The sequence below is a fragment of the Nannospalax galili genome, unplaced genomic scaffold (assembly GCF_000622305.1).
Source record: "Nannospalax galili isolate Female #2095 unplaced genomic scaffold, S.galili_v1.0 scaffold28, whole genome shotgun sequence".
Lineage (NCBI taxonomy): Eukaryota > Metazoa > Chordata > Mammalia > Rodentia > Spalacidae > Nannospalax > Nannospalax galili.
This window is the reverse complement of record NW_008359594.1, coordinates 2,244,564-2,251,473: the sequence shown is the minus strand read 5'-3', so window position 1 is coordinate 2,251,473 and position 6,910 is coordinate 2,244,564. Positions and strand designations below refer to the sequence as shown.

The following is a 6,910-nucleotide window of genomic DNA, read 5'->3' as shown; positions in this document are numbered from 1 at the left end:
ATAGGGGTGTGTGTGTGTGTGTGTGTGTGTGTGTGTGTGTGTGTGTCTTCTTGGAAGTTGAAAGTGAACTTAGAAAGGAAAGAAACAAGTTATTTTCACTTTTTTCTCTTGAGTCTCTGGGGAAAATGATATTTTAATGTTGAGATTGTAGGTAATTGTGACTTTTTCCCTGAATACCTTCATCTGGCATTTTAGTTTGTTGCTCATGTCCTGTCCTTATGTTCTCTTTCTATGTCTGCTCAAAGCAATCTTTGCAGTAGTTTGAGAGAACCAGTGTGTTGCCTAGAGTGCATGAGGCCAATGGTAACTACACTGCCTTGCATGGAGAATGACTTGAGGTTCATGAAACATCTTCCATAATCTCAGCAAACTCAAATCGACTCCATGTGCTAAGTATTGATGTTCTTTCCCCTTATTTATATGTAGGCTGTTAGTCAATCACATTAGCTACTAAAACTAGTAATTAGTTCACATATAATTTTATATGTGTGTTCTATTTATTAGTCTATTGTGGGAGACAGAGAATAATTTCTAAATATCTAATTAGTCTGGAAAGAGATGAAAATTAGTTTTACAAAATCAGCCTCCCTTCCTCCCCCTTTTTTTTTTTTTTTTTTTTTTTTGCAAAAAAGTACCTTAAGGGGAGGGAGTGATGGGCACTTTTATTCAAGCATAGAATTATTATCAAGTATAATTCACTACAAACTTTATAACATCCTGGGGTACCTTGTAAATAAACACTTTTATTTAAAGAATTTCGTTGTTGGTGGTTTTGTTGTTGTTGCTGTTTTCCACAATTTAAGCAAAAGCTTATTTAGCAAAGCAAAGAGATAATAGAACCCAGATAAAGACTGGAGCAGACTGACACAAAGGGGGCATTGGCCACCCATGGCATTCTGTGCTGGGGATTTCTTTTAAGTTTCTATGAATATTTATGAAGTAGGTGGTTCTATTCATGGAGGTAAGGTGACTCTCCCCATCCCAAGTCATAGCAGATCAAATTGCTTTTTCCCCCCTTTTTAAAATTGAACTTTTGTGAATTTCATAAACTATATTTTGATTATATTTAGATCTCCTCTCCATCTGCACCCCCCTTATCACTTACTCAATTTCATGTATTCTTTTATATATTGTATGTATGTATGTATGTATGTATGTATGTATGTATGTATGTATGTATGTGTTCAGGCCCAAATGTGGATCCACTGGAGCCTGGTTAACTTGCCAAGAGTCACACCCTTAAACAAAACTGACACTCTCCTTCTCAGCAACCATCAGGTTCCAATAATTCATCAGGTAGAGTTAAAGATTCTTACCTACTTCCCCTCTTCTATGCTGGGATTCTGTCTGGCTTGAGCTTACACGGTACTTGTGCATGCTGTCACCATTTCTGTGAGCTCATGTGAATAACTTCCAACTGTCTGTTTCCGTTTCATTATCCACAACCTCTCACTTTTACAGTCTTTCTGCCACCTCTTCTGCAATGATCCCTGAGCCTTTGGAGGCAGAAGTTTGATATAGGTGTCTAATTCAGGAATAATCACTCTGTGGCCTCCTATTCTGTGCATATTGTCTAGTTGTGGGTTTCTCTGTTAATCACAATCTGCTGCATAAGCAAGCTTCTCCAGTGAAGTTGAGAGATGCATTAATCTATGGGTCTAAAAAGTCATTAGAAATCACTTTGATACTATATCTATTTGGTTTAGAATAATAGTATTAGGCTCTCCCCTGTGGCCTGTGACCTGTCTAGCTACATATTCCTAGGCCTGATGTCAGTATCAGGTATGGGCTCCATCTTATAAAGCAAATCTTAAATCCAATGAGAAAGTGATTGGTTACTTCCATAGTATGCATGTCACTATTACACCAGAGGTTATATCTTGTCAGGCCAGTTGTTAAAGCACACAAGATTCATAGCTGGGTAAGGTTAATGATGAATATTTTTCTTCTAGTAGCGTGCATATCACCTTCCAGCACTGTGAAAGCTAGCCAGTAGAGATGAAGTTTTGAAGTCAGTACCAGCTTGATTTCTCCTTGTTTTTTCTCATGTACATACTGTCTTTAGCAATAGGGTTTTACTGTCAAGTTCTGGAGGACAACCAAGAGCATGGACAATGGCCAGTATTGTTTGAGAGTCTTTGGGACTCCTGGTCAACAGCTTCAAAAAAGGGCAGTCCATCCCTGGCATCGGATTTTTGCTTTGCTACCTGTGGTGTCTAGTAAGGTCACTGTTCCCCTGTTATAAGGTAACCATTTAAATTTTTAATAATGTATATGTATATACTTTAAGAAGCTTCTACAATCTATAGTTGTAGATTTCTATATGGCTTTTTCTGAAGGTCTTTAGTGTTACATACCCTTCCCCATACTCCCTCCTCTGCCCTTCCCTTCCATCCCCCCCAATTAACCCTTCCTACTCTATTATTCCTCTTCCCCCCTTTATAGCATTACATTCTATCTCCCCTACCATGAAGCCCCCCCCCTTGGCTATTTGTTTCCTGACTTCTCTGGATTTTCCAATTGAAACATGTATATCTAAGAATTCAAAGTTAGCATCCAGCTATGAGAGAGAACATGTGCTGTTTTTCTTTCTGGGTCTGGGTTATATCACTCGGTTTGATTATTTCCAGTTCCATCCACTTACCTGCAAATTTCACAATTTTGTGGGGTTTTGGGCAACTGAATAATATTTCATTGTGTAAACATACCATACTTTCATTATCCATTAATCAGTTGATGGACATTTAGGTTGTTTCCATTTCCTGGCTGTTGTAAAAAGGGCAATAGCAAATACGAATGAACAAAGCATCTCTGTTGTAGGATATTGAGTTTGGGGGATATATCATAAAGGAAGGCTACTGGTTTTGTGCTACTTTGCTGAATGTGTTCATCAGCTCTGGTAGTTTCCTGGTGAAGTCTTTAGGGTCTTTCATTTATAGAATCATATCATCTGACTTCTTTCTTCTCAAGATCTCTTTCATTTGTCTTATTGCTCTAGCTAAGACTTCAGTTACTATATTAAACAGAAATGGAGTGGACATCCTTGTCTTGTTACTGATTTTAATAGAAATACACCCCGCTCCCCCTTCCACAATGATCCCTGAGCCTTGGGTGGAAGAGGTTTGATATAGGTATCCTGTTCAGGGATAAGCATTATGCAGTCTCTTATTCTCTGCCCTTTGGTCAGCTGTGGCTTTCTAGGTTAACTACCATCTGCCACACAAAGAAGGAAGCCTTGCCGGTGAGAGTTGAAACATACATTAACATTCTTTCCACCCCCTGTCCTATAATGTTCCATGAGCCTTAGGCATAGAGGTTGAATTGTAGATGTGTCACTTAGGGCTGGGCACCTCACAGACACTTATTCTCTGCATTTGACCAGTTGTGGAACTTTTTAAGAGTCTCCATCTATTGCAAAAAGAAGCTTCTTTGATGAGTGGTGAGAGGTACGCTTGTCTGTAAATATGAGAGAATATTTAGAATATAGTCTCCATAGCTTTTTATCATGAATGGATATTGGATTTTTTCAAAGGCCTTTTCTGCGTCTAATGAAGTGATCGTGTGGTTTCTGTCTTTGAGTCTGTTTATGTGCTGGATTACATTTATTGATTTATATATGTTGAACTGTCCCTGCATCTCTGGGATGAAGCCAACTTAATCATGGTAGATAATCTTTTTGGTGTGCTCTGACATTCAGTTAATGACTATTTTATTGAGGATTTTTGCATCTATGTTCATAAGAGAACTTGGCCTACAATTTTATTTTTTTGTTGGGTCTTTGTCTGGCTTGGGTATTAGAGTAATACTAGCTTCATAGAAAAAAATCTGGGAGTTTCCTTTTGTGTTTTACAGAATAACTTAAGAAGTATTGGTATTAGTTCTTCTTTGAAGGTTTGGTAGAATTCTGGGCCGTATCCATCTGGTCCTGGGCTCTTTTTTGTTGAGAGATTTTTTAATTACTGCATATATCTTAATGTTGTTATGAGTCTGTTTATTTATGTCATTTTGATGTAGGCCATACATATCTAGATATTTTAGATTTTCTAGTTTAATGGAATGTAGATTTTTAAAGTATGTCCTTTGCATCTGAGAAGAATTATGGGATGAGAATGGAGGATGTGAATATGATCAAAATACATTGTAGGCACATATGAAATTCTCAAATAATTAATAAAAAAAAAGTAAAGTATGTCCTTATGGTTTTCTGTGCTTCCTCAGGGTCTATTGTAATGTTTGCCTGTTTGCTTTTTTTTTAAATTTTATTTTATGTGTATGTGTGTATTGCCTGCATGTAGGTCAGTGCACCTGTGTTGTGCAATGCCCGCGGAGATCAGAAGAGGCTTGTGGATCCCCTGGGACTGGAGTAACGGACAGTTGTTAGCTGCCATGTGGGTGCTGGGATTCGAACCCGGGTCTTCTGCAAGAACAACCGGTGCTCTTAACCGCTGAGCCATCTCTCCAGCCCCCTGCCTTTTATTTTTTAAATATTTATTTATTTAATTTTTTTGCAATTTTATAACTTTATTTGACTCTCAGCAGTTAGTTCTCAAACACGTTGACTTGTCTGTAGATTTTTGAATATGGTAACAGGATGTAGGTTACCAAAGCATACAGCTTGTTTGGCTAATCCTCATCATCATTGTTTTCTGGACAAACGAACATGGATACGATATGGAACATTTCTTATTCCTTTGGCCCAGACAGCTTCATTGAGCCTGGTATCAATATGCACTTCTGGAGTACCCACCTCCTTTATGGCGAATTTCCAGATTTCTTTGAGTGCCTGATGGGCATGTTTCTTGAAACCCACTCCATGGATGTGCTTGTGAATGTTGATGGTGTATTCCCAGGTCACCACCTTGTTGATGGCAGAACAGTCCTTCTCGCCATCCTTCTTTGCAGGAACCATGCCACTGGGCCCAAGTTGGACTTATTTTTATCTTATGTGGATTAGTGTATTGCCTGCACGTATGTAAGTGCACCCATGTTGTGCAATGCCTGCAGAGGTCAGAAGAGGGAGTTGGATTCCCCCAAAGTTATTGGTGGTTGTTAGTCACCTTTTGGGTGCTGGGAACCAAACCCAGGTCCTCTGCAAGAACAGCCAGTGCTCTTAACCGCTGAGCTGTCTCTCCAGCCCCATGTTTGCCTTTTCATCTCTGAGTTTGTTAATTTTGGTCTCTTTCTTTTGGCTAGTTTATCTAAAGGTTTGTCAATATTGTTAATCTTTTCAAAGAACCAACTCTTTGTTTCATTGATCTTTGTATTGTTTTCTTCATTTCTATTTCATTAATTTCAACCGTGATCTTATTTATTTCTTCCTGTCTACTTTTTTTTTTTTTTAGGTGTTGTTTGTTCTTGGTTTTCCTTCAGGTACATCATTGATTTATTTATATGAGATGTTTCTAATTTTCTGGTATAGGCACTTAGCTATAAATTTTCCTCTTAGAACTGCCTTCATTGTGTCCCATAGATTTTCATATGTTGTGTTTTCATTTTTATTCAATTAATTTAAAAATTCTAGGAATTTTTTTTGTCTTTTTGAGACAGGGTCTCCTTGTAGCCACAGCTGGACTGGATTTGCTATGCAGACCAGGCTGGCCTCAAACTCACAGAGATCTGCCTGCCTCTTCCTCTCAAGTGCTGGGACTAAGGGCATGTGCCACCACACCAAGCTATAAAAATTCTAGGAATTTTTTAATTGCCTTCTTGATTTAATTGCTCTCGTTCTATTACAACTGATAGTTTTGCTGAGTATAGTAGTCTGAGCTGGAATCTGTGTTCTTTCATGACTTGTAGGATATAGGTCCAAACCCTTCTGTTTCTCATAGTCTCTGTTGAAAAGTCAGCTGTTATTCTGATGGGCCTGCCTTTATATGTGACTTGATATTTCTCACAATTTTCAATATCTTTTTTTGTTCTCTGTTTCACATTTTGATTATTATATAATGAAGGGAGTTTCTTTTCTAGTTGTTCTACTTGTTGCCTCTTGTACCTTGATGGATATCTCTTTCCATAGATCTGGGGAGTTTTCTTCTCTGATTTTATTAAAAATATTTTCTGGGGGCTGGAGAGATGGCTCAGCAGTTAAGAACACTGGCTGTTCTTGCAGAGGACCCGGGTTCGAATCCCAGCACCCACATGGCAGCTAACAACTGTGCTTAACTCCAGTTCCAGGAGATCCGACAGCCTCTTCTGTCCTCCGTGGGCATTGCATGACATGGATGCACTTACCTACTCGCAGAAATACACACATATACATAAAAATAATAAATAAAATATTAAAAAATAAATAAAAATAAAAATATTTTCTCTGCCTTTAACCTGGGTATCTTCTCCTTCTATACCTATGATTCATAGGTTTGCTCTTTTCACAGTGTACCAGAGGTCTTGTATATTCTGTTCCTGGGTTATTTTACATTTGACATTTTCTTTGAGTGGTCCATTTCCCCAACCTTGTCTTCCAGATCTGATATTCTCTGCTCCGCTTCCTCCACTTTCTTTTAACTCCTTTCCTCTAAAATTTTTGTTTGAGTTTCTGAGTTTTTCCTTTGACGTTTTATTTCACTTTGGCTTTTCTTCCAGTGTTTTATTCACATCCTCTTTGAGTCCCTTGAACATATTTATAATTGCTATTTTGAAATCATTGTCTTGTGCATCCCCTAGATTGCCATTCTCAGGAAACCTTATAATGTGGGTGCTGATTCCTCTAGTAGACACATTATCTTGGTTGTTTGTGTTGTTTGTGCTTTTTCAATGAGACCTTGGCGTCTGAATTGGGGGGGGGGTGTTTTTTGGTATTAGTAGGTGATAGTCATTTTTGAATGTTTGTATCTTTGTTTGCTGTTTCCCCAATTTGTCAGGTTATAGCCCAGCTGAGCAGTGCTTGGTGGTCACTTTGGGGGTCACTTTA

At 38.3% G+C, this 6,910-nt stretch overlaps 1 protein-coding gene and 1 pseudogene across 9 annotated transcripts in view; one reads left to right on the top strand and one right to left on the bottom strand.

The window, feature by feature from the left end:
* LOC115068511 overlaps positions 1–4,909 on the bottom strand; it is a 58,129-nt pseudogene extending 53,220 nt beyond the window's left edge.
* Nrg4 (neuregulin 4) overlaps positions 1–6,910 on the top strand; it is a 218,543-nt gene that overhangs the window by 183,710 nt on the left and 27,923 nt on the right. The window lies entirely within an intron of this gene.